The sequence below is a fragment of the Aquarana catesbeiana genome, linkage group LG03 (assembly GCF_042186555.1).
Source record: "Aquarana catesbeiana isolate 2022-GZ linkage group LG03, ASM4218655v1, whole genome shotgun sequence".
In the NCBI taxonomy this organism is placed as follows: domain Eukaryota; kingdom Metazoa; phylum Chordata; class Amphibia; order Anura; family Ranidae; genus Aquarana; species Aquarana catesbeiana.
The window spans coordinates 360,772,920-360,800,051 of record NC_133326.1 but is presented as its reverse complement, the minus strand read 5'-3'; the positions used below and the strand labels follow the sequence as shown (position 1 = coordinate 360,800,051).

At 41.8% G+C, this 27,132-nt stretch overlaps 1 long non-coding RNA gene and 1 pseudogene across 1 annotated transcript in view; one reads left to right on the top strand and one right to left on the bottom strand.

The window, feature by feature from the left end:
• Positions 1-27,132, bottom strand: part of LOC141132328 (uncharacterized) — a 53,925-nt gene that overhangs the window by 5,245 nt on the left and 21,548 nt on the right. The window lies entirely within an intron of this gene.
• Positions 1-27,132, top strand: LOC141131148 (uncharacterized; annotated as a pseudogene).

Genomic DNA, 27,132 nt, shown 5'->3' with positions numbered 1-27,132 from the left:
ATGTTGCGAAATAAGAGGAGAGAACGTGGGGTTATTGGGCTAGGAGTCATTGCTTTGACCCAAGTCCTTTCCAGGAAAAGGAGGAAGAGGAGTTCTTGGACCAAAAATTGGATGCTCAATTATGAGCAATTATGCCATATGCCTTTGCTGTGGGAGCACCAATAGCAGAATCCGGATGATTTTCAGAATTATCTTTGGATGACGGATCCCTGCTTTCACCACCTCTTGGCATTGGTGACCCCCTATATTAAGAAGCAGGACACACGTATGAGGCTTTCCATCACTCCTGAGCAAAGGCTCATAGCCAACTTGCGGTACTTGGCGACGGAGAGAAGCCTCCAGGATCTTAAATCTACTACTGGGATCTCCCCACAGGCTCTGGGAGTCATTATTCCAGAGACCTGCTCAGCCATCATTCAAGTGCTGCAGAAAGACTATATTAGGGTAGGTTTTTTTCTTCAGGATCACATTCTATGTATTTCTGTTTGCTAATGTTTTTATTTAATGTTATGATTACAAAATTATCAATATTGTAATATGCTGTGAATGTCCTCTTTGTCCTCATGCATGCTGTAAGGTTTTCCAGCTCGGCTCCTTTTTTGGTCTAGATGCATATTTTCCTACAATAACCCCCCCAGCCTGCTATCCTGGGCCCATACACACCTAGGCTGGTAACTTAACAATGTGTTTTGTCAGCTACATTTTACCCTAAACAACCCCTAAAATGTCTGCAACTGTTATCTGTGTGCTCCAAATTGGGCAGAGTGCAAGAGGCCTTATTATTATGACCAAAATTATTTTGAACCCTCCCTCCCCCCCAAAAATGCTAAGTCAACTGTTTCAAACACTATCTGCTGACTTTTAAAAACCCACACTATCTCTCTTTTGTGGTCAAATTTCCTTAGAAATTACCCAAACCATGTGGTCTGATTATCTACAAATTGAAACTTCTTAGTCTTCTCTCCTATTATATTGATTGGTTAAATCATGATGCTGATGGGAAGCACATCCGGATTGTACCACCAGCCAACTCTGGCTCCTATCACTTTAATTATAAGGGCTTTTGCAGCATAGTGATGCTAGCTGTTGTGTCGGCCAACTATGAGTTTATGTATTTGGACGTTGGGAAGAACAGCCGCAACCCTGATGGAGGAGTGATCATGCAGACAGAGTTCTACGGGCAGCTCCAGAATGGCACCTTAAACTTGCCACCTGCTCATGAGAATGTGGAGGGTTTGCTCTGGGGGAACATCTGATGAAGCCATTTCCTATGAGGAACCTCACCCCCAGGCAAAGAATCTTTAATTATAGACTCTCTCGTGCCAGAAAGGTGGTTAAAAATGCCTTTGGCATAGTATCCAATCATTTCCGGCTGTTTTTGACTCCCATCAACCTGGCACTCTACGAAATAAATCATGTGGTCCTGTGCTGCTGCATCCTTTACAATTTTTAAGGAGGAATGCTACCAGCTACTTAGCCTCCCTGCCAAGGGACATGGATAGTGATGAGCTTCGAGTTCGAGTCAAACTCATGTTTGACTCGAACATCGGCTGTTCGCCAGTTTGCCGAACAGCAAACAATTTGGGGTGTTCGCGGCAAATTCGAAAACCGCAGAACACCCTTTAAAAGTCTATGGGAGAAATCAAAAGTGCTAATTTTAAAGGCTTATATGCAAGTTATTGTCATAAAAAGTGTTTGGGGACCTGGATCCTGCCCCAGGGGACATGGATCAATGCAAAAAAAAGTTTTAAAAATGGAGCAGTGATTTTAATAATGCTTAAAGTGAAACAATAAAAGTGTAATATTCCTTTAAATTTTGTACCTGGGGGTGTCTATAGTATACCTGTAAAGGGGCGCATGTTTCCTGTGTTTAGAACAGTCTGACAGCAAAATGACATTTCAAAGGAAAAAAAGTCATTTAAAACTACTCACGGCTATAATGAATTGCCGGTCCGACAATACACATAAAAGTTCATTGATAAAAATGGCATGGGAATTCCCCACAGGGGAACCCTGAACCAAAATTAAAAAAAAAAAAAAAATGGCGTGGGGTCCCCCTCAAAATCTATACCAGACCCTTCAGGTCTGGTATGGATTTTAAGGGGAACCCCGCGCCAAAATAAAAAAAAATGGTGTGGGGTCCCCCCAAAAATCCATACCTGTCATGAACAGGTGTGACCAGATTGTGTGGACTGCAAAGAGGAAACCCAACTTCATGTAAAGTGAAATAGAATAATGTTTATTTAAGATAAGTGATATAAATAACAACACCCCAAATACAAATAGTGCTCAACCAACCAACAGAAACCCACAGACAACAGATAACATATATAGCCAAAGGGAAGTACCGAAATCAAACACGTTAGCCAGGCCAGGGTCATACACAGGGAGATCAGCAACTGAACAAGGGCAGGTTAGGAGAGGGAGATAATGGATGGGATATGGCTACAAGGGAATAGGAACACAGGAGGGACAGGATCAGGATTGGATCGGATACAGGCTCAGGAGCAGGTTCCAGATACAGGTTCCAGATACAGGTTCCAGGTCAGGGCGCAAGGAATAAAGATACCAAGGCAAGCATGTGATTGTTTGCCGGGTATTTATAGGCCTGTGATTGGCCTCAAGTGACACCTGATTGTAGGAGGTACTGTCTGCTCCACACTGCCAGGATCCATCTGCTGGTGGACGCCAGTACTGCGGCCCAAAGATGACGTAACATCAGCAGGGAAAAGCTCTCCTGACAGTTCCAAACTGCCAGGAGACACCTGCTGGTGGACCTCAGTACTGCATGCCAAATGACAGATATTACCAGCGGATGGAACATTTCCTGACAGTACCCCCCTCAAAGGAGCGGCCTCCGGCCGCTCCAACTGGTTGTAATTGTCCATAGTCTATGGTATCAAGCAGAATAGTGGAAGAAAGTATTTCAGGCTGGTCGTCAGGCACATCCCGGCAGATCTGTAAAATAAGAAAATTTGCGCTTAAAAGTGAAAAAGGCCAGAATTGAATGTCTCTAGCCTAGAGGGATATATGCACATAAGTGATAATCACTGTGCCTAAAAATTAAAATATTGGAACACAAGAATTGCTCCTATGTCTACACAAAATGTGAATACATGGACAGTGTTGAAACGTGATAAAGTGACAAATAAATGCCTCAAAACACTCTAACGAAAATGTGACAAACTAGCGTCACTGTGAAACACGAATATCTCAAAAAAACCCATAAAAAATATATGTGAATTGAAAAAACAAATCTTCAAAGTGCAAATAATGTCCCTAATACCAGTACATAAAGCAAAATTAGTAATAGTCCAAAAGGCTGAATAAGAAAAAGTATATCCCCAAGTGACAGGTGAATATTAGTAATCTTGCTGCAGTGAGTAGGGTGCGTTGATGAACCTCCACCTTCAAAAACTGCTGCCTCTTACCAAAAGATGTTGGTCTCTAAATAATAGGAGACCTTACTGGGCGGATGGCTGCAACCCCAGCCCGGGATCTGTGTAACAGGCACTAGATGTCATCCAGTCTGCAAAAAACCTCCTCAGCCGGCCGCACCAGGATGGTTGGGATAGGTCACCAAAAAAGAAATAAACAGCTCCACATAGCGTAAAACCTTACATTTATTAAATAGCAAGATCAGAGATGCACTTACAGACGTCAGTGGTATATGAGCGTATACAGGAAAAAGCCATTAATAATATTAGGAGAGGATTTACTAAGCACTCTGTATCAAAACATTACCTGACTGCTCATGGTAGAGACCCCACAGGTACCATATTTTTGGGGATTGACAAATTTAAGCCCCACTGGAGGGGTAGCGTTCTGGTTCGAAGTATCTCCAGATTAGAGATGGCCTGGGTTCATAAATTAAAGAACTACACCCCTTTTGGCCTCAACATTGATGTTGATGTCAATTCTTTTATAGACAACTCTTAGGGAATGACGGTGAACAAGGCTTATTTTCTTCCTATTTTTCTTTATACCTCCAGGGAATCCTATTGGTTGTTTGTGAGGCCATTATGGTCTTTGACTGTATTAGCTGTTTGGATGTATTGGCGTTCTTGGGTACACATATGAATCTCTGTACTAGGTGAGCCTTTTTGCCTCAGGGAGATAATATAATAATTTTATGAATTTTATTATTAATCCTTTTTTTGACTACCAATTTTTCAGAACATTAATTACTATGGAGAGGGTAATTTCATGGACACACTCCAGGTATGTGGAGGCTGGGAGTATGGGTTTACCATTTTTTGGGTGACCCATGACAGCCAGTCCGGATTTTTTATATTTATTTTTCATATTTATTTTTATATTTTATTCATATAATTTATTATATATCCTCATTAACATTTTTTAATTATTTAGGACCGAAATGTTTTCAGCTAATAAAAGTTATTCATAATTTTTTAAGGTTTTCATTTTTTATTATTCAAAATTAGTTCCGGGTTTAAATATCTGGACCTCTTTGAATTAGTTTTTTTCTGCCTTTTTTAATGACCATAGCCACGGAGTGCACATTAATGGTGCTTTTGCTGTAGTACACACTTAAATTTTTTACCAGCTATAACCATCCTTTCATAGGACTGCATCTAACAAGACACTAGTTGCAGCGTTTTCTATGTTGAAAATATTTTTTTTGAATTAACAGCCCTTTGCTTTACTAACATTGGGTTTTGGTTTAAATGCTTGGATAGTAACTTATGAGTAGTGTCGTCATGCTTAGAACGCCCTTCACGGACATAGTCTTCTGTGTTTGCCCTTTTTGTTTCCCTCAGACAAGATGGCGCGCTTATTTCCTCTTTAGCAATGACGATATTTCTGTGTGTATATAAGCGGTGGGTCGGGACGTGGCTCGTATCCCGTGACCACGTCCTGTTGTGACGAAACGACGTAGGGAGGAGGAGCCACGCCCCGACGACACCGCGATTTGAATACCTGGAAGGAACGGGTTGTTTTGGAGCCGGCCGGCTTTTTCCTGTATACGCTCATTTACCACTGACGTCTGTAAGTGCATCTCTGATCTTGCTATTTAATAAATGTAAGGTTTTACGCTATGTGGAGCTGTTTATTTCTTTTTTGGTGACCTATCCCAACCATCCTGGTGCGGCCGGCTGAGGAGGTTATTTGCAGACTGGATGACATCTAGTGCCTGTTACACAGATCCCAGGCTGGGGTTGCAGCCATCCGCCCAGTAAGGTCTCCTATTATTTAGAGACCAACATCTTTTGGTAAGAGGCAGCAGTGTTTTGAGGCATTTATTTGTCACTTTATCACGTTTCAACACTGTCCATGTATTCACATTTTGTGTAGACATAGGAGCAATTCTTGTGTTCCACTATTTTAATTTTTAGGCACAGTGATTATCACTTATGTGCATATATCCCTCTAGGCTAGAGACATTCGATTCTGGCCTTTTTCACTTTTAAGCGCGACTTTTCTTATTTTACAGATTATGCGGTTTACCACTTTTTAGTCGCAGCTCAAGCAGGTTTTTTGTTAAGTGCAGTATTTTATTTCACAACATCCCGGCAGATAGCTGACACATCCGGGTCATTGAGCTGGGCAGCGGACAGGAACACACCAAGCTGGGCAGCAGACAGGAACACACCAAGCTGGGCAGCAGACAGGAACACACCAAGCTGGGCAGCAGACAGGAACACACCAAGCTGGGCAGCAGACAGGAAAACACCAAGCTGGGCAGCAGGCACTTCAGGCTGGGCAGCAGGCACTTCAGGCTGGGCAGCAGGCACGGGCACTTTGAGCTGGGCAGCAGGCACATCAGACTGGGAAGCTGGTACATCAGGCTGGAAAGCTGGTACATCAGGCTGGGAAGCTGGCACTGCGACATCAGGCTGGAAGGCATGCACTGAGTCAATAGGCTGGAAAGCGGGCACATCAGACTGGGAAGCTGGCACATCAGGCTGGGAGGCTGGTACATCAGGCTAGGAGGCTGGCACATCAGGCTAGGAGGCTGGCATCAAGACATCAGGCTGGAAGGCAAGCTTTGGGACAACAGACTGGGAAGCTGGCACATCAGACTGGGAAGCTGGCACATCAGGCTGGGAGGCTGGCACATCAGGATGGGAAGCTGACACATCAGGATTGGAGGCTGGCACATCAGGATGGGAGGCAGGCATCGAGACATCAGGCTGGAAGGCAAGCTTCGAGACATCAGGCTGGAAGGCAGGCACTGAGACAACAGACTGGGAAGCTGGCACATCAGGCTGGGGAGCTGGCACATCAGGCTGGGGAGCTGGCACATCAGGAAGGGTGGCTGGCACATCAGGATGGGTGGCAGGCACATCAGGCTGGAAGGCAAGCTTCGAGACATCAGGCTGGAAGGCAAGCATTGAGACAACAGACTGGGAAGCTGGCACATCAGACTGGGAAGCTGGCACATCAGACTGGGAGGCAGGCATTGAGACATCGGGCTGGAAGGCAAGCTTCGAGACATCAGGCTGGAAGGCAGGCACATCAGGCTGGAAGGCAGGCATCGAGACATCAGGCGAGACTTCAGGCTGGAAGGCAGGCATCAGGACATCAGACTGGAAAGCAGGCACATTAGACTGGAAAGCGGATACATCAGACTGGATAGCAGGCACATCAGACAGGAAGGCAGAGACATCAAGCTGGAAGGCAGGCACCGAGACATCAGGCTGGAAGGTAGGCATCAGGACATCAGACTGGGAGGCAGACACATCAGACTGGATAGCAGGCACATCAGACTGGAAAGCAGGCACCGAGACTTCGGGCTGGAAGGCAGGCATCAGGACAGACTGGACAGCGGGCACATCAGACTGGGAGGCTAAGACATCAAGCTGGGAGGGAGGCACCGAGACATCCAGCTGGAAGGCAGGCATCAAGACATCAGACTGAGAAGCGGGCACATCAGACTGGAAGGCGGGCACATCAGACTGGAAGGCAGAGACATCAAGCTGGAAGGCAGGCACTGAGACATCCGGCTGGAAGGTAGACATCAGGACATCAGACTGGGAGGCAGGCATATCAGACTGGATGGCAGGCACCAGGTTGGCAGGTTTAGGTGGGTCATCAAGTTCAACTGGCATGAACGCAGGCTGGAACAGGTTGGTTGGTGTGGAAGCAAGTTGGGTTATTGGCAGGATCGTGTGAGTGGGGAAGAACTTCCGCTTCTTCTTTGGCTTAACTGCTGGGGATCTGTAGGTGGCTGTATGACTGTAGACAGGAGGTGAGGCATACTGAAACGAAGGGCTGGGATATGGCAAGGAAGGGGGAACAGCGGCCAGAGGAAGTTCTTGTGGGGAAGTTGCAGGTATTAGAGAAGAGGCAGGTGGGTTAAAGGCAGGATAGGTGCAGGAAGTAGAAACAGGGTATTGATACTTGGTGGGGAGCAGGGTATATTGGACTGTAGCTGAGGTTGCCAGGGGTGATGGGAGAAAGGACATCTGAGTAGGCAGGTGTTTAGTAGCAGGTCTGGGTTGTGGAGAGCTGACAGAAGCTGGGCATAACAGGTCTGACCATGCCTGAAGTACAGGTAGCACAAAAGTGGGCTCACATATCCTCTGTCTGACCAGGGACTGCACTTCATCTATACAATCTTTCAGCAACTGTTTGGGACAAACCGAATAATGCTCAAAAAAGGATGCAGAGTCATCCTCCAACAGCCATACTAAGGACGCAACCTGGTTAATGCTGAAGGGGGGGAGAAAAGTCATCATGGCCCTTTGGGATACAAGGCAGAGCCAGCTCTGCACACATTCCAATCAAAGGCTGAACATCCTCAAACAGTATACTGCCCTGATCGACCACAGAGTGAGCTAAACGGATAATCTCCAGCAGCTGATCACTGGACCACCCTTCCAATGTCTGGCGGAGATATTCAGAACTCTCTGTTGCCAGCAGAGCATAATAAACAATTATATCTGAATTCATCCCAGCAATGTGAAACAGAACCAAGATGGTTCCCCTGTGCAGCCACTTCTGGTCAAAGATGTCCTTGGTATACTGTCATGAACAGGTGTGACCAGATTGTGTGGACTGCAAAGAGGAAACCCAACCGCATGTAAAGTGAAATAATGTTTATTTAAGATAAGTGATATAAATAACAACACCCCAAATACAAATAGTGCTCAACCAACCAACAGAAACCCACAGACAACAGATAATATATATAGCCAAAGGGAAGTACCGAAATCAAACACGTTAGCCAGGCCAGGGTCATACACGGGGAGATCAGCAACTGAACAAGGGCAGGTTAGGAGAGGGAGATAATGGATGGGATATAATAAGGAAAATCTGCTGCGCCAACCAAACAAAACAAAACCAAGCAGCCAACACCAACAATTAGACTAATTGTATTAATTGATGAGAAAAAGAAAAAGTGTAGCGCTATATTGTGCAAAGAAATGTGTCATATATAACACCTGTGTGCATATCAGATACTAGGTCCTGCTAGACCCAGCAGGTGAACAGGTTATTAGTGGCCTGTATATGAAAAAATCAAGTGATCTAAATAGTCATTGGTATCAACATATAATATAGTGAAAACATGTGGATTGTGTATACACGATATGAATAATCGCAAACCCTTAAATCAAAAACACAAACATATATGTTGCGAATTGGGGTAGGGGTAAATGGCAAGTCCCTGGGGTATTGAACAGTTCATTCAATTTAACAAAAGAATCCTGGACCATAGATGTAAATATCACAGTAGCATCTATTCCTGTTCTCAATAGACTTTTCCAATGCTTGACCCGACAAAAAAGTGGTATAAAATACCCTTACCGGACGAGGTGGACTCACAGGCCGTTGGCGGTGAGTCGTATGAGCTTGCACCGTTAGGTACGGTAAGGTTACAGTTGTCCTTGATCCATGACAAGAGGGTCCTGGAAGGGTTCCCAACCCCAAACGGTACCACGGATTCCTCCTCCAGCGAACGTTTGGGTCTCATGCAATTGAGACAAGGGGATAAGGAGAAAAGAGGCTCCACATAGTGTAAATTCCGGATTACCAGGAAATTTTATTGCATTATAAAAAGATTCCAATAAAAATTCGGGTAAAAACAAAGTTCATAAAAGTAACAAAGGTACATGTAGCGCAGTGTACAGATGATCGAGATGGCGTCATACACCCGACGCGTTTCGTCTTAAAAAGATTTCAACTGGGGTAAAGTTAGCCTCTTATCTGCTGCGCTATTTATATGGAAATGCTAGAATTTACATCGGGGACACCTGTGCAGCGTGACTTCCGGGATTGACGTCATGTGAGAGTTTCCCTTAGTCAGCTGACTATCAGCTGACTATCCTTCTAACCTATCCTGGAATTGGAAATAGTTATAAAACCAAGCCTCAGCCTGATCTTCATACTCGGCCAATAGTAATTCAGGAATGAGGACATGTGATAACTATGCGCAATGACGCAGATCGCACGTCACTCATCCATGGTTGCTGGTTGTTTCCATGGTTAGAGCGTCATCACGTATTAGCACGATGACGTCACGGATCAGACGTACCTTCTCATTATCAGAAGAGTGCGTCCCATAGAACACACATCCTATCGCGCATGCGCATCAGCGCGAAACCGAAGGTTTCTCCCCCTTCAGTGTGTCAGAACCTGACGATGCGAACAGGCGTCTAATAGGAACGCATCTTATACCACTCCGGCCACTCCTCTTGCTCTTTGCGTTCAACGAGGCCACCTGATCGTAACCTAGTTAGCCAACAACACACAGAGAAAACACAATCATTGGGACACAGAAGTGGTATAGGCGTACAAACTGTCCAATCATCGAAGGTGACTTCTCCCCTGAATCAAGAGCTATAGTAGTCATATCGCACAAGTTCCCCTATGTTTACAAATATTACTTCTAACCACATTTGAAATGATCAAAAGGAATTAGGCAAACAAAAAAATATAATTGAACTTAAAAGTAGAGAATAAAAATACATTCTAAAAATAACCATCTAGCTCAGACGTATGTACAGGAGGGGGGACATATAGTGCAACCCAAAGATTAATCTCAGGTATATTCAAAAATAAGTACCAAAAAAAACATAAAAATAAAATTGATAATTCCAAAAATTGTAAGGACAGTAGGGATAGTGTTATCCATTGTAAATATACCTGATCAAAAATACACCTGATAAAAAGCATATCTGATAAAAAATATATATCCATGGATAACATTTTCATGGGGGTTTAGCATACAGGGGTGAACAGAGGGGCTTGCCTAGGACATTATGACTGATTGATAAACGCATTAATGTCCCATTCAATGTTCAAACCATGGGGTACATAACATTTGATTTGATGTATCCACCACGTTTCGAGTCTAGAGACCCCTCTTATGCTGGATTCCCCTCTCCAATGCGGTATGAATTTGTCTATGACCTGAAAAGTGGTCCCTGCGGGGCAGGAGGCGGAGCCTAGCGGAGCAGACATGCATTGTTAGAGCTCCACACCGCTGAGGAGAGAAGAGAAGGACAAAGCGGAGCCTGCAGGCTCAAAAGGTATCCATTTGAACCTTTTTGCCCCAGGGAACAAACTGTGAAAGTTTGGGCAGGAAATATGGTACTGGGAGGAAACCGTGGCAGAAATAAAAATCACCTCACAAAGAGCTCACAGGCACTCACTGCAGCTGAAGCAGCTCCAGTCACCTCACAAGATACAGCATCAGGGCGCTCTCACAGACAGAAAATGTCACAGCAAGACTCTCCATTTGAGTCAGATACAGAACAAATCCTCTCACAAACTTCTCCACAAGCCTCCTCAGTATCCCCAGTAATATTATTACAATTTGAAAAGATGCTTCATAAGGCTTTAAAACAAACCTCAGACCAAATAACAAAAAGCCTAACCAAAGAAATAAGAGAGCTGGGAAACCGCACCGCAGCCTTAGAAATAAAAATGGATGAAATTGAAATTACAACCCAAGAAAATATAACAGAATTGGAACAATTAAAAAAAGAGAATTTAATACTTCAAACTAAGCTCGAAGATTACGAAAATAGAGCCAGACGTTCAAACTTGCGCATAAGGGGAATACCTGAAACTGTGACAGACCTGCAATCTACTATTACTGCTCTATTACAAGAACTAAAGCCAGATATCCCTATTGAACGTTTAGAACTGGACAGAGTACACAGAGCCCTCACAGCCAAAAAGAAAGATGGACCCCCACGTGATATAATCACAAACTTTCATTATTACAGAACGAAAGAACAAATACTAATTGCTGCAAGAGAAAAAAAGGAACTTCAATTTCAAGGACACAATTATCAAATTTTTGCTGACCTATCCCAACTTACTATTACTAAAAGACGATCCATGAAACCCCAACTAATGGAACTGCAACGCCACAACATTATGTATCAATGGGGCTTCCCCTTTTCAGTCAGATTTAACTACCAAGGTACAATTTACAGAAGCAGATCAGCAGATGAACTACAACAAACCCTTTTAAAATTAAATCTGACAGAACCCACAAGCAGCAACACTCCCACACGCAGAAGAATGGCGTCATCTTCACCTTCAGGCAGCACCCAGAAAATTTCAGAACAAAATGGGAATCATCATTCTCACAAAAGAGGCCGTTATGCCACATCATCCATGGACCAAGAAGATTCAGTGGACTGACATCCTAATTCCTGATATCTCTTCATTTATTATACTAAGAGATGGTTCTCTATAAAAAACCTGTATTTATAACTGAATGTAACTGCATTCTGATAGTCACACACTGTGTGGGATCATCTTACATTCCAGTTATATTTCTTATTACTTCTGATTCATATAGCCTTAGAATATATAAGTGAAATAAGGAAATTCTTGTTCAGTTATATATTATCAGGTAATAACAATAGATTTATTACTTTTTAGGACAAATATGTTCAATAATCCAGAAGTAATGGAAGCTTTTTCTTTCTTTTCTTAAAACAAATATATTATTACCTAACTAGTTCATAGAATTATGTTTTTGTTTATTCTAATCTGAAGCAATACAACCTCAATTTTATGAGTTAACATATCTAAACAGTTGCATATGAATAAAATATGTAATTGTTTACTCTAAAAGGGTTAAAATCCCAAAATAATTCAAACTATCTTCATCAATACCAAAGTTATTAACAGTACCTTTCTAACTGAATTATTTAGCCTAGGGCAAGACTAACCATATACAACCACCCTGGAATAAATAATTTCAACAAAAACTATATTCTGCACTCCAATTAATGAAACATCATTTTGATGTCTTTTGACATAGCACTTCTCTCCTGTAAGCGGAAGATCCGTGTACCCCCATTAGCCCTCCTCATTCTCCCAACCATATTATGTGGGAGTGTGACGAAGGCACTTATTCCCCTGAGAGAGATATTTATTCTCTTTCACGGGTAAATTGTGATTACTTGCAAAAAATAATTTATACAATGTATCATCTAATCTCATATGTTTTTTGTTTACTCTTTACTCCAGAATTCACTGGTTTCTTTTCTATCTATTCATCTCTTCAGTCCACACAGGTTGATCTGCGCAGTCAGCTCTGCATAACAAAAAGTAAGTCAAAACTCTTTGATCTATTGCCATGGCACCACTGAATATACTTTCCCTGAATGTTCAGGGAATAAATGTCCCTCAAAAAAGGACCAAAGCCTTCCGTACTTTCCATAACAAGAAGGCTCACATAGTATGCCTCCAAGAAACACACTTCACCAAAGATTCTACTCCAAAATATATTTCTCCTTTTTATCAACAAATTTACACGGCTTCTGCCTGTACCAAGCAAAGGGGAACTCTAATTGCATTTCACCGATCCACACCATTCACCTTATCATCAGAAATTAAAGACCCAGAAGGTAGATACCTGATACTCATGGGTTATATAATGGATACAGCAACCACGGTGATTTCCTACTACGCTCCTAACAAACAACCTACACCATTCCTCTCACATATATTACAAGTGATTAATACACACAAAATAGGAACAGTAATAATGTGTGGGGATTCGAACCAGGTCCTCCTCCCATTTCTAGATAAATCACCTTTTACACCATCCAAAATAACCTCTAGATTACCTTTTTCTCAACTTCTTTCCAAATACAATCTGGTAGATTCATGGAGAGAAAGTAACCCAATGAAAAAGAAATTCACTTATTTCTCGCACGCTCATCAAACCTTCACCAGAATAGATCATATTTTTCTAACAATAGGAATGATACCAGAAATTATTGCATCAGATATAATTCCGATTCCGTGGTCTGACCATAATGCAGTATACACTACTATAGCCTCAGCCATACCAAAAGCGCATGACCCAACGTGGTACTTACCGGACATAATGCTCAAACACCCACTACATCAGATGGCCATTGAACAAGCTTTAAAGGAATACATATCAATTAATAATACAACAGACATCTCCCCAATAACACTGTGGGAAGCTCATAAGCCTGTCTTGCGTGGTACAATACAAAGACAAATGGCACTATTTAAACGGGAACGCAAAAATCTAGCAAAAAAACTAGAACTCAATTTTAATGCAGCCTACATATCATTTCAAGATAATCCATCTCAGAGTACAAAATCTCATCTGGAAAAATCTAGATTGGAATACGATCTATTTCTCACTGAGTCAGTTGATAAATCCCTCAAACGCTCCAAACACAATTTCTACATGAATACAAACAAACCAGGTACATATTTGGCTCGGGCATTAAATTCAACTAACAAATCTTTCAAACCAATACGTTTGAAATTATCAAAAAATGTTTACACTTGTAATCCAGTTAAAATAGTCCATAAATTTCACTCACATCTCGCAACTTTATACAAGACAAACAATGAATTTAATCCTACAGAGGCTGAATCCTTCTTCTCAAAAATAACCTTACCTGAGTTTTCTCAGAATCAAAAAAGCAGTTTGGATGAGCCTATAACTATAGATGAAGTTGCTAACACCATAAAAGACCTAAAACTTAACAAAAGACCAGGCCCAGACGGCTACTCAGCTTTATACTATAAAACATTCTCAGAAATACTCTCTCCCATTCTCACTGAAACTTTTAACAAACTTCTAGATGGACATTCTTTTCGGCAAGAAACACTAATGGCAATTGTTTGTATGATCCCAAAACCCCTTTCTGATGATACTTCCTGTGTGAATTATCGGCCTATCTCTCTGTTAAACCTCGATATTAAATTATTAGCAAAAATAATAGCAAAACGCCTCAATAGCATTATAGGAAAATTAATACATAGAGATCAAGTAGGCTTCATGCCAAATAGACAGGCAGGCGATAATATACGCAGGGCAGTGTTATTGGCACATATTGCTAAAAAACGTAAAATCCCTTTATGTTTTCTATCTCTCGATATTAAGAGGGCATTTGACACAGTATCCTTTCAATATATGCAATATTCATTACAAAAATGGGGTTTTGGACCCCACTTTTTAACATGGATCAAAGCATTATATAATAAACCCAAAGCCTATATAAAATATGCTGGATACAAATCTGAAGCCTTTAATATCGAAAGAGGTACCCGACAGGGTTGCCCATTATCTCCCTTATTATTTGCCCTTATACTCGAACCCATGGCCCAATACATTAGAACAAACCAAACTATAACTGGCATTGAAGTAGGAGGTATTACACACAAATTATGTATATTTGCAGACGATATATTACTTTTTCTATCATCACCATAGGTCTCTGGTCCTAACTTAATACCAGCTCTTGATGGATTTGCAGCCCTATCCGGCCTTATGATTAATCCTAAGAAATGCCTAGTGCTTAATATTTCACTCACAAACATGGAATTGATCCCGGCTAGGGCTGCACTCCCATTCACATGGGCAGAAAAATCAATCCCATATCTTGGAATTCATTTAACAGCATCTCATTCTGACTTATTCTCAACCAATTATCCTCCTGTATTAAGACAGATCTCAAATCTAATAAAACAATGGTCGCAACTTCCTTTATCCTGGATAGGGAAGATTAATGCAATCAAAATGACTATTCTACCCAAATTGCTTTATCTATTCAGAGTCCTCCCTATTCCAATTCCTTCCTATTTTTTGAGAATAGTACAAAAAAGAGCAACTTCGTTTATATGGGGCTCTTCTAAACCACGTATACCTATACACACACTACATCTTCCCAAAAATAAAGGAGGCCTGGGATACCCTAATTTTACTAACTACTACAGAGCAGCACATTTGGCCAGTCTGTCCAAATACCATGCAAAACAGGAAATCCCATTATGGGTATTTATAGAGGCTTCAGAAAATGACCCTCTATTAATATCAAATTTATTATGGCTTGATCCTAAAGACCGCTTTAAAATTCATAATCCCATAACTAAACACTTCTTACCTCTGGGATAAACTAAAAACCAAATATCAGTTACAATCTCCACACAATCCTCTCCTTTCTTTTATCAGAAATCCGGCCTTTTATCCGGCATGGATCTACCCAAATTCTTTTAAAGCTTGGACAACATCAGGCATTCAGACACTAAATGACTTCATAGCATCTAAATCATTCCTTTCATTCCCATAGCTTAGAGAAAAATATGATCTACCAAACTCTGAGATATTTAGATATCTCCAAATCAAAAATTTCTATACACCATTCCTAAAGGGGGATACACCATTATCCCAATTATCCATTTTTGAATCAATCTGTACAAAAGATCCATTTGCTAAAGGTACAATTTCATCACTTTATAATCAATTATATGGAGTAGCAAATCTTAATAGGCCCTCTTACGTTCAGAGGTGGGAGGAGGACCTGGGACGAACTTTAGAAGACACGGACTGGTCTAACATATGGCTCACATCTAAGTCATCTTCACCCAACATCTTAGCACTGGAGACAAATTATAAAGTCCTAACTCGCTGGTACCTTGTACCCGCTAGAGTGGCAAAATATTCACCTAATACCTCAGCTCTTTGTTTTCGAGGATGCCCAGAAATAGGCACATATTTACACATATGGTGGATGTGCCCAGTAATCCAAACCTTCTGGAAGGAAGTCTTCGTGATTGCATCTAAAATATTTAAAAAAATAATACAACCAGATCCATATTTAACTTTACTTAATCTAATACCGGAATGGTTAACACTCTCTCAATTCAAACTTATGATCCAACTAATAACGGCTGCAAAACAAACAGTGGCCAAGGCATGGAAATCTCCTACATTGGTACTAGCAGAAACAATTCACAGAATGAATAATACAATGTCCCATGCTAAGATGGTAGCCATCGATCAAAATCAAATTCCAAAATTTGAAAAACTTTGGCATCCTTGGATAAAACAACAGTTCCTGTCAAACTTCAATGACTCTGTCCTGTTGCCATGGTAACAGATTAAATGACTTACAGAGACACCCATTCTAAGGCTTCAAAGAGAACTAAAAAGAATAATAAACTGACGAGCGGGACAACCTTGTGGACCATACCTCTACCTTTCAACCCTTTTTCTTCTTTCTCTTTCCTTTTCTCCACCTTACGATTAAAGCTCATTATCAGAATTTATTTGACCTATATACACTCTACTTGTAAACAATATGTATAGTAGGTATAAATCATTTAAATACCTACAAAAGTAACTAAGGAAATGATATATGTCTTTAATTTAGGTTTACGTGAACCCAATGTTTAATATTTGAAATTTCATGATATTTACCTATATAAACCCTACTGTAAAACAATGAGCTTACTTTATAGATCCTTGTAAACTTACTTTATGTATCTTTATAACATTGTATACTCAATAAACTTCTTTTGACAAGGAAAAGTGGTCCCTGCTGGATTACGGTCATGATGTAATGCATAGTGTTTGGAAACACTATGATTTGTTTTACCTTTTTTGATCGCTGTGATATGTTCTTTTACTCTTGTGGTGAAATTGCGTATTGTCCGGCCAATATATTGTCTTTTGCACGGACAAGTGATGAGGTATACAATGTGTTTGGTTTTACATGTAGCGAATTGCTTCATCTTATATTCTTTCCCCGTAACAGTAGAATTAAATGTTTCCATTTTACGTGCTTTACAAACATTCCATTTACAAACAGTACATCTCCGGCAAGGATAAAATCCTTTCATGTTATGAAAGAATGAAATTTTCTCTGGGGGATCGATCACATTTGGTGCGATCTGTCCTTTAATTGATGGGGCACCCCTAAAAATGGTGGCTGCCTGTTCAGGTAGTACAGGGCCTAAAATGGTGTCACTTTTTAGTATTCTCCAGTGTTTTTTAATGATGTCCTTAACTTGTTTATGTTGAGTGGAAAAACTTGTCAGAAAGGACCACTTATGTTTAAAGTCTGCAGCTTTCTTTGGTCTTTCCGATTCTGCTGTCAACAAAGAGGCACGATCTATTAGGGCCACTTGTCGAATCTCTTTAGAAATTAGAGAGCATATCCTTTTTCACAAAACCGTAATTTCAAGATCTCCGCCTGCTGGAAGTAATCGGAGAGATGGGAGCAATTTCTCCTTATTCTCATCAACTGGCTTCTTGGGACAGATTTTAGCCATGTCTCATGATGGCAGCTATCGGTCGAAATATAGCCATTGCGGTCCGTAGTCTTAAAGTGAGTTTTTGTGTCAAGATGACCATTATTGGATGTAATCACTAAATCCAAAAAATGGATCGTGGACAGACTGGCTTCATGAGTCAGATGGATCCCTCTTCGGTTATCATTCAAAGTCGCAATGAACGAATCCAAAGAGTCCATACTGCTCCTCCATAGGAGGAGGATGTCGTCTATGTACCTCACCCACAGAACTAATTCTGGGGGATTAAGGGCATAGACGACATCCTCCTCCCATTTGGCCATGAAAATATTCGCCAAGCTGGGGGCAAACTTGGCCCCCATGGCTACTCCTTTTGTTTGCAGATAAAACTGATCATCATACCAAAAATAGTTGGCACCTGTGGCAAATCTCAGTAAGTCCATGATGAAGTTTTTCTGTATTCGGGGAATATTCCTGTCTCTCGAGAGGAACAATTCCACCGCTTCCAGACCCTGAGCTTGGGGTATACATGTATATAAGGACGTAACGTCCGCAGTGACCAATATTAAGTTGTTAGTATCTGTAACCTGTTGCAATTTAATTATGGTGTCTCTTGTATCTTTCAAGAAAGAAGGAACAGCTTGAACTATCGGTTGGAGGAAAAAATCAATATATTTCCCTATCCGAGAGGTTATAGAATTAATGCCACTGATGATCGGGCGTCCTGGTGGGTGTGTCGCATTTTTGTGCACCTTTGGCAAATAATACATTATGGGAATACGCGGTGCCACAGGTACCAAGAAATGTTTTTCTTTTTTATTTAGGATGCCCAGTTGTGAACCAGCATTAACCAGATTGATTAATGTTTTTTTGTATTCTGAGGTTGGATTGCTTTGGAGGCAGCGGTATGTCTCAGAATCACTAAGGATTCTGGTCATCTCACTATGGTAGTCACTCTTATCAAGGATGACCACCCCTCCCCCTTTATCTGCGGAACGGATGATGAGATCCTTCCTCTCGCATAGGGATTTTAATCCCATTCGGAACCTTGGATCATTATATACCTTTTTGCATGGGAGATCCTCAAGGTCCCTCAGTACTAGGTCTCTAAATACCTTAATTGGAGGTGCTGTAGGGACCGGGGGGTTGAATAGTGATGGATTACTCAACCCTGAGTGCACAGTATGGGTAGTGGTTTGTGAATAGGGGGGTCTACTCGGATTTGACAAAATGTATCTTTGAATGTTCAATTTACGCACGTATTTCTGTATATCGATGAATGTCGAAAACTTATTCAGCTTTTTAGGGGGCGCAAACTTTAACCCTTTATCTAGAACTATCTTTTCAGCTTCTGTAAAGGTTGTTTTGCTTAAATTGAAAATCCTCTTATTTTCTATGACCGCTTTCTTTTTACGGGCGCGCCTCCCCCCTCTGGTGCCCCGTTTTGTTCTCCGTTGTATGTGGGGTTTTCGGTTTCCCTGTGAAAACCCTCTGCCCTTGTAGGCCTAGGTAACCGTTGGTTATAGTTAAATGGAGACCTTTCTGGATAATCATTGTCTCTATTTCTATAGGAGTATTGAAAATTATAGCTCCTATTCTGTTCCCCTCTTAGTGGTGAAAACCTATTATAGGTCTGGAGAGGTGTCCTTTGGGGATATGGTTCATAATGGTAATAGTCATCATAACCGGTGTGTCTTCTATGTACTGAGGGATCCCGTGGGCCTTGTTCATAGTAGGAGGAACGACCATCATTTCTCCTACTTCTGCCTCTCCCTCTTTTACCTCTACTCCTAAGGTGAGGGGGTGGACTCCTGTGTTGAGGCTTAGGTGTATGGGGGTCACGTGGATGTTGGACATTCTGGTCCACCCTCCTAAGTGGGGGGGGGGCACAGGTGCTTCCAACGTTCTTGTATTTGATGAAGTTGTCACTTCCATCACATCCCCTTCTATAGGCCCAACATTTTGTTCTTTATTTTGCCAATTAAATACATTTCCTGTTTTATAATCATTAGTATCCCTACTGTACTTTTTTTGTTTTTTGATTTTTTGCTCTCGTTCCTCTTTTTCTAGATGGTTCTTTAAATTTGTTGATAGATTGATATATTCTGCAGTAGATTTGTGTGGAAGTAATTTGTCCCTAATCTCTTTAATCTCCTTATCTAGCAAACTTCTCCTTGCTCGTTTTCTCTCAATAAGGAAACTTAGTAATGAGATCCCAGCCTCATTGAAGAAATGAAACCATGTTTCAGTATCTGTATCTCCTTGCTGTGGATGGATAGTCCATCTCAGACCTCTTGGGACCATACGGTCTTTAGAGTATTGCTCTAAGAATGCAATATTCCATTCCAAATGGATTTCTGAAACCATTAAGTTTTTAAGCCTTAAAAATAGACCTCCCATCTCAGAATCTGTATTCAGAACCGAGAAAACACCTTCTATATTAAAAGTGCGACTAGTGCGATATTCAAATATGTCCATCTCTTAAAGGATCTGAACAGTGTGGTAAGGGAAGGCTCCAGCAGTAGTGTCAAGAATTGTAACAGAATAAAATAAGGAAAATCTGCTGCGCCAACCAAACAAAACAAAACCAAGCAGCCAACACCAACAATTAGACTAATTGTATTAATTGATGAGAAAAAGAAAAAGTGTAGCGCTATATTGTGCAAAGAAATGTGTCATATATAACACCTGTGTGCATATCAGATACTAGGTCCTGCTAGACCCAGCAGGTGAACAGGTTATTAGTGGCCTGTATATGAAAAAATCAAGTGATCTAAATAGTCATTGGTATCAACATATAATATAGTGAAAACATGTGGATTGTGTATACACGATATGAATAATCGCAAACCCTTAAATCAAAAACACAAACATATATGTTGCGAATTGGGGTAGGGGTAAATGGCAAGTCCCTGGGGTATTGAACAGTTCATTCAATTTAACAAAAGAATCCTGGACCATAGATGTAAATATCACAGTAGCATCTATTCCTGTTCTCAATAGACTTTTCCAATGCTTGACCCGACAAAAAAGTGGTATAAAATACCCTTACCGGACGAGGTGGACTCACAGGCCGTTGGCGGTGAGTCGTATGAGCTTGCACCGTTAGGTACGGTAAGGTTACAGTTGTCCTTGATCCATGACAAGAGGGTCCTGGAAGGGCTCCCAACCCCAAACGGTACCACGGATTCCTCCTCTAGCGAACGCTTGGGTCTCATGCAATTGAGACAAGGGGATAAGGAGAAAAGAGGCTCCACATAGTGTAAATTCCGGATTACCAGGAAATTTTATTGCATTATAAAAAGATTCCAATAAAAATTGGGGTAAAAACAAAGTTCATAAAAGTAACAAAGGTACATGTAGCGCAGTGTACAGATGATCGAGATGGCGTCATACATCCGACGCGTTTCGTCTTAAAAAGACTTCAACTGGGGTAAAGTTAGCCTCTTATCTGCTGCGCTATTTATATGGAAATGCTAGAATTTACATCGGGGACACCTGTGCAGCGTGACTTCCGGGATTGACGTCATGTGAGAGTTTCCCTTAGTCAGCTGACTATCAGCTGACTATCCTTCTAACCTATCCTGGAATTGGAAATAGTTATAAAACCAAGCCTCAGCCTGATCTTCATACTCGGCCAATAGTAATTCAGGAATGAGGACATGTGATAACTACGACGGAGCGTCTCAGCGCAATGACGCAGATCGCACGTCACTCATCCATGTTTGCTGGTTGTTTCCATGGTTAGAGCGTCATCACGTATTAGCGTGATGACGTCACGGATCAGACGTACCTTCTCATTATCAGAAGAGTGCGTCCCATAGAACACACATCCTATCGCGCATGCGCATCTGCGCGAAACCGAAGGTTCCTCCCCCTTCAGTGTGTCAGAACCTGACGATGCGAACAGGCGTCTAATAGGAACGCATCTTATACCACTCCGGCCACTCATCTTGCTCTACAGCACCTCCAATTAAGGTATTTAGAGACCTAGTACTGAGGGACCTTGAGGATCGCCCATGCAAAAAGGTATATAATGATCCAAGGTTCCGAATGGGATTAAAATCCCTATGCGAGAGGAAGGATCTCATCATCCGTTCCGCAGATAAAGGGGGAGGGGTGGTCATCCTTGATAAGAGTGACTACCATAGTGAGATGACCAGAATCCTTAGTGATTCTGAGACATACCGCTGCCTCCAAAGCAATCCAACCTCAGAATACAAAAAAAATTAATCAATCTGGTTAATGCTGGTTCACAACTGGGCATCCTAAATAAAAAAGAAAAAAATTTCTTGGTACCTGTGGCACCGCGTATTCCCATAATGTATTATTTGCCAAAGGTGCACAAAAATGCGACACACCCACCAGGACGCCCGATCATCAGTGGCATTAATTCTATAACCTCTCGGATAGGGAAATATATTGATTTTTTCCTCCAACCGATAGTTCAAGCTGTTCCTTCTTTCTTGAAAGATACAAGAGACACCATAATTAAATTGCAACAGGTTACAGATACTAACAACTTAATATTGGTCACTGCGGACGTTACGTCCTTATATACATGTATACCCCAAGCTCAGGGTCTGGAAGCGGTGGAATTGTTCCTCTCGAGAGACAGGAATATTCCCCGAATACAGAAAAACTTCATCATGGACTTACTGAGATTTGCCACAGGTGCCAACTATTTTTGGTATGATGATCAGTTTTATCTGCAAACAAAAGGAGTAGCCATGGGGGCCAAGTTTGCCCCCAGCTTGGCGAATATTTTCATGGCCAAATGGGAGGAGGATGTCGTCTATGCCCTTAATCCCCCAGAATTAGTTCTGTGGGTGAGGTACATAGACGACATCCTCCTCCTATGGAGGGGCAGTATGGACTCTTTGGATTCGTTCATTGCGACTTTGAATGATAACCGAAGAGGGATCCATCTGACTCATGAAGCCAGTCTGTCCACGATCCATTTTTTGGATTTAGTGATTACATCCAATAATGGTCATCTTGACACAAAAACTCACTTTAAGACTACGAACCGCAATGGCTATATTTCGACCGATAGCTGCCATCATGAGACATGGCTAAAATCTGTCCCAAGAAGCCAGTTGATGAGAATAAGGAGAAATTGTTCCCATCTCTCCGATTACTTCCAGCAGGCGGAGATCTTGAAATTACGGTTTTGTGAAAAAGGATATGATGGCTCTCTAATTTCTAAAGAGATTCGACAAGTGGCCCTAATAGATCATGCCTCTTTGTTGACAGCAGAATCGGAAAGACCAAAGAAAGCTGCAGACTTTAAACATAAGTGGTCCTTTCTGACAAGTTTTTCCACTCAACATAAACAAGTTAAGGACATCATTAAAAAACACTGGAGAATACTAAAAAGTGACACCATTTTAGGCCCTGTACTACCTGAACAGGCAGCCACCATTTTTAGGGGTGCCCCATCAATTAAAGGACAGATCGCACCAAATGTGATCGATCCCCCAGAGAAAATTTCATTCTTTCATAACATGAAAGGATTTTATCCTTGCCGGAGATGTACTGTTTGTAAATGGAATGTTTGTAAAGCACGTAAAATGGAAACATTTAATTCTACTGTTACGGGGAAAGAATATAAGATGAAGCAATTCGCTACATGTAAAACCAAACACATTGTATACCTCATCACTTGTCCGTGCAAAAGACAATATATTGGCCGGACAATACGCAATTTCACCACAAGAGTAAAAGAACATATCACAGCGATCAAAAAAGGTAAAACAAATCATAGTGTTTCCAAACACTATGCATTACATCATGACCGTAATCCAGCAGGGACCACTTTTCAGGTCATAGACAAATTCATACCGCATTGGAGAGGGGAATCCAGCATAAGAGGGGTCTCTAGACTCGAAACGTGGTGGATACATCAAATCAAATGTTATGTACCCCATGGTTTGAACATTGAATGGGACATTAATGCGTTTATCAATCAGTCATAATGTCCTAGGCAAGCCCCTCTGTTCACCCCTGTATGCTAAACCCCCATGAAAATGTTATCCACGGATATATATTTTTTATCAGATATGCTTTTTATCAGGTGTATTTTTGATCAGGTATATTTACAATGGATAACACTATCCCTACTGTCCTTACAATTTTTGGAATTATCAATTTTATTTTTATGTTTTTTTTGGTACTTATTTTTGAATATACCTGAGATTAATCTTTGGGTTGCACTATATGTCCCCCCTCCTGTACATACGTCTGAGCTAGATGGTTATTTTTAGAATGTATTTTTATTCTCTACTTTTAAGTTCAATTATATTTTTTTGTTTGCCTAATTCCTTTTGATCATTTCAAATGTGGTTAGAAGTAATATTTGTAAACATAGGGGAACTTGTGCGATATGACTACTATAGCTCTTGATTCAGGGGAGAAGTCACCTTCGATGATTGGACAGTTTGTACGCCTATACCACTTCTGTGTCCCAATGATTGTGTTTTCTCTGTGTGTTGTTGGCTAACTAGGTTACGATCAGGTGGCCTCGTTGAACGCAAAGAGCAAGAGGAGTGGCCGGAGTGGTATAAGATGCATTCCTATTAGATGCCTGTTCGCATCGTCAGGTTCTGACACACTGAAGGGGGAGGAACCTTCGGTTTCGCGCTGATGCGCATGTGCGATAGGATGTGTGTTCTATGGGACGCACTCTTCTGATAATGAGAAGGTACGTCTGATCCGTGACGTCATCGCGCTAATATGTGATGACGCTCTAACCATGGAAACAACCAGCAACCATGGATGAGTGACGTGCGATCTGCGTCATTGCGCTGAGACGCTCCGTCGTAGTTATCACATGTCCTCATTCCTGAATTACTATTGGCCGAGTATGAAGATCAGGCTGAGGCTTGGTTTTATAACTATTTCCAATTCCAGGATAGGTTAGAAGGATAGTCAGCTGATAGTCAGCTGACTAAGGGAAACTCTCACATGACGTCAATCCCGGAAGTCACGCTGCACAGGTGTCCCCGATGTAAATTCTAGCATTTCCATATAAATAGCGCAGCAGATAAGAGGCTAACTTTACCCCAGTTGAAGTCTTTTTAAGACGAAACGCGTCGGGTGTATGACGCCATCTCGATCATCTGTACACTGCGCTACATGTACCTTTGTTACTTTTATGAACTTTGTTTTTACCCCAATTTTTATTGGAATCTTTTTATAATGCAATAAAATTTCCTGGTAATCCGGAATTTACACTATGTGGAGCCTCTTTTCTCCTTATCCCCTTGTCTCAATTGCATGAGACCCAAACGTTCACTGGAGGAGGAATCCGTGGTACCGTTTGGGGTTGGGAACCCTTCCAGGACCCTCTTGTCATGGATCAAGGACAACTGTAACCTTACCGTACCTAACGGTGCAAGCTCATACGACTCACCGCCAACGGCCTGTGAGTCCACCTCGTCCAGTAAGGGTATTTTATACCACTTTTTTGTCGGGTCAAGCATTGGAAAAGTCTATTGAGAACAGGAATAGATGCTACTGTGATATTTACATCTATGGTCCAGGATTCTTTTGTTAAATTGAATGAACTGTTCAATACCCCAGGGACTTGCCATTTACCCCTACCCCAATTCGCAACATATATGTTTGTGTTTTTGATTTAAGGGTTTGCGATTATTCATATCGTGTATACACAATCCACATGTTTTCACTATATTATATGTTGATACCAATGACTATTTAGATCACTTGATTTTTTCATATACAGGCCACTAATAACCTGTTCACCTGCTGGGTCTAGCAGGACCTAGTATCTGATATGCACACAGGTGTTATATATGACACAATGGATGGGATATGGCTACAAGGGAATAGGAACACAGGAGGGACAGGATCAGGATGGGATCGGATACAGGCTCAGGAGCAGGTTCCAGATACAGGTTCCAGGTCAGGGCGCAAGGAATAAAGATACCAAGGCAAGCATGTGATTGCTTGCCGGGTATTTATAGGCCTGTGATTGGCTTCAAGTGACATCTGATTGTAGGAGGTACTGTCTGCTCCACACTGCCAGGATCCATCTGCTGGTGGACGCCAGTACTGCGGCCCAAAGATGACATAACATCAGCAGGGAAAAGCTCTCCTGACAGTTCCAAACTGCCAGGAGACACCTGCTGGTGGACCTCAGTACTGCATGCCAAATGACAGATATTACCAGATAGAACATTTCCTGACAATACCAGACCCTTATCCGAGCACGCAACCTGGCAGGCCGCAGGAAAAGAGAGGGGGACGAGAGAGCGGCCCCCCCTCCTGAACCGTACCAGGCCACATGCCCTCAACATTGGGAGGGTGCTTTGGGGTAGCCCCCCAAAACACCATGTTGATGGGGACAAGGGTCTCATCCCCACAACCCTTGCTGGGTGGTTGTAGGGGTCTGCGGGTGGGGGGATTATCGGAATCTGGAAACCCCCAGATCCCGGCCCTCCCCCCTGTGTGAAATGGTAAGGGGGTACAAAAGTACCCCTACCATTTCACAAAAAAACTGTCAAAAATGTTAAAAATGACAAGAGACAGTTTTTGACAATTCCTTTATTTAAATGCTTCTTCTTTCTTCTATCATCTTTCTTTTATCTTCTATCTTCCTATCTACCCCAAAGCACCCTCCCAATGTTGAGGGCATGTGGCCTGGTATGGTTCAGGAGGGGGGCTGCTCTCTCGTCCCCCCTCTTTTCCTGCAGCCTGCCAGGTTGCGTGCTCAGATAAGGGTCTGGTATGGATTTTTGGGGGGACCCCACGCCATTTTTTTTATTTTGGCACGGGGTTCCCCTTAAAATCCATACCAGACCTGAAGGGTCTGTGGTATAGGTTTTGAGAGGGACCCCACTCCATTTTTTTTAAAATTTTGGCCGGGGTTCCCCTTAATATCCATACCAGACCTAAAGGGCCTGGTATGGAATTTAGGGGGACCCCCCACGTCATTTTTTTTTTCTAATTTTGGTTCGGGATTCCCCTGTGGGGAATTCCCATGCCGTTTTTATCAATGAACTTTTATGTGTATTGTCGGACCGGCAATTCATTAATAGCCCCGAGTAGTTTTAAATGACTTTTTTTCCTTTGAAAATGTCATTTTGCTGTCAGACTGTTCTAAACACGGGAAACATGCTCCCCTTTACTGGGATACTATAGACACCCCCCAGGTACGAAATTTAAAGGAATACTACACTTTAATTGTTTCACTTTAAGCATTATTAAAATCACTGCTCCTGAAAAAATGCCGTTTTTAAAACTTTTTTTTACATTGATCCATGTCCCCTGGGGCAGGACCCAGGTCCCCAAACACTTTTTATGACAATAACTTGCATATAAGCCTTTAAAATTAGCACTTTTGATTATTCATGTTCGTGTCCCATAGACTTTAATGGTGTTCGCATGTTCAACCAAATTTTTTGCCTGTTCGCAGTGCCAGGCCCAGCTGGAGAGGCTGCATCTTAACCGTCTGCGGGCGTGATGACGGCTATCGAAAATGCCTGTGCTGGCTTGCCCTCCCAAATTGTCCAAGATTTACGGGAGAAATACATGGAATAATTTGTGTGTAGAGGGGCAGTGTCTTGGCAGCAATTTCTAGCTGATCCTGTGTAA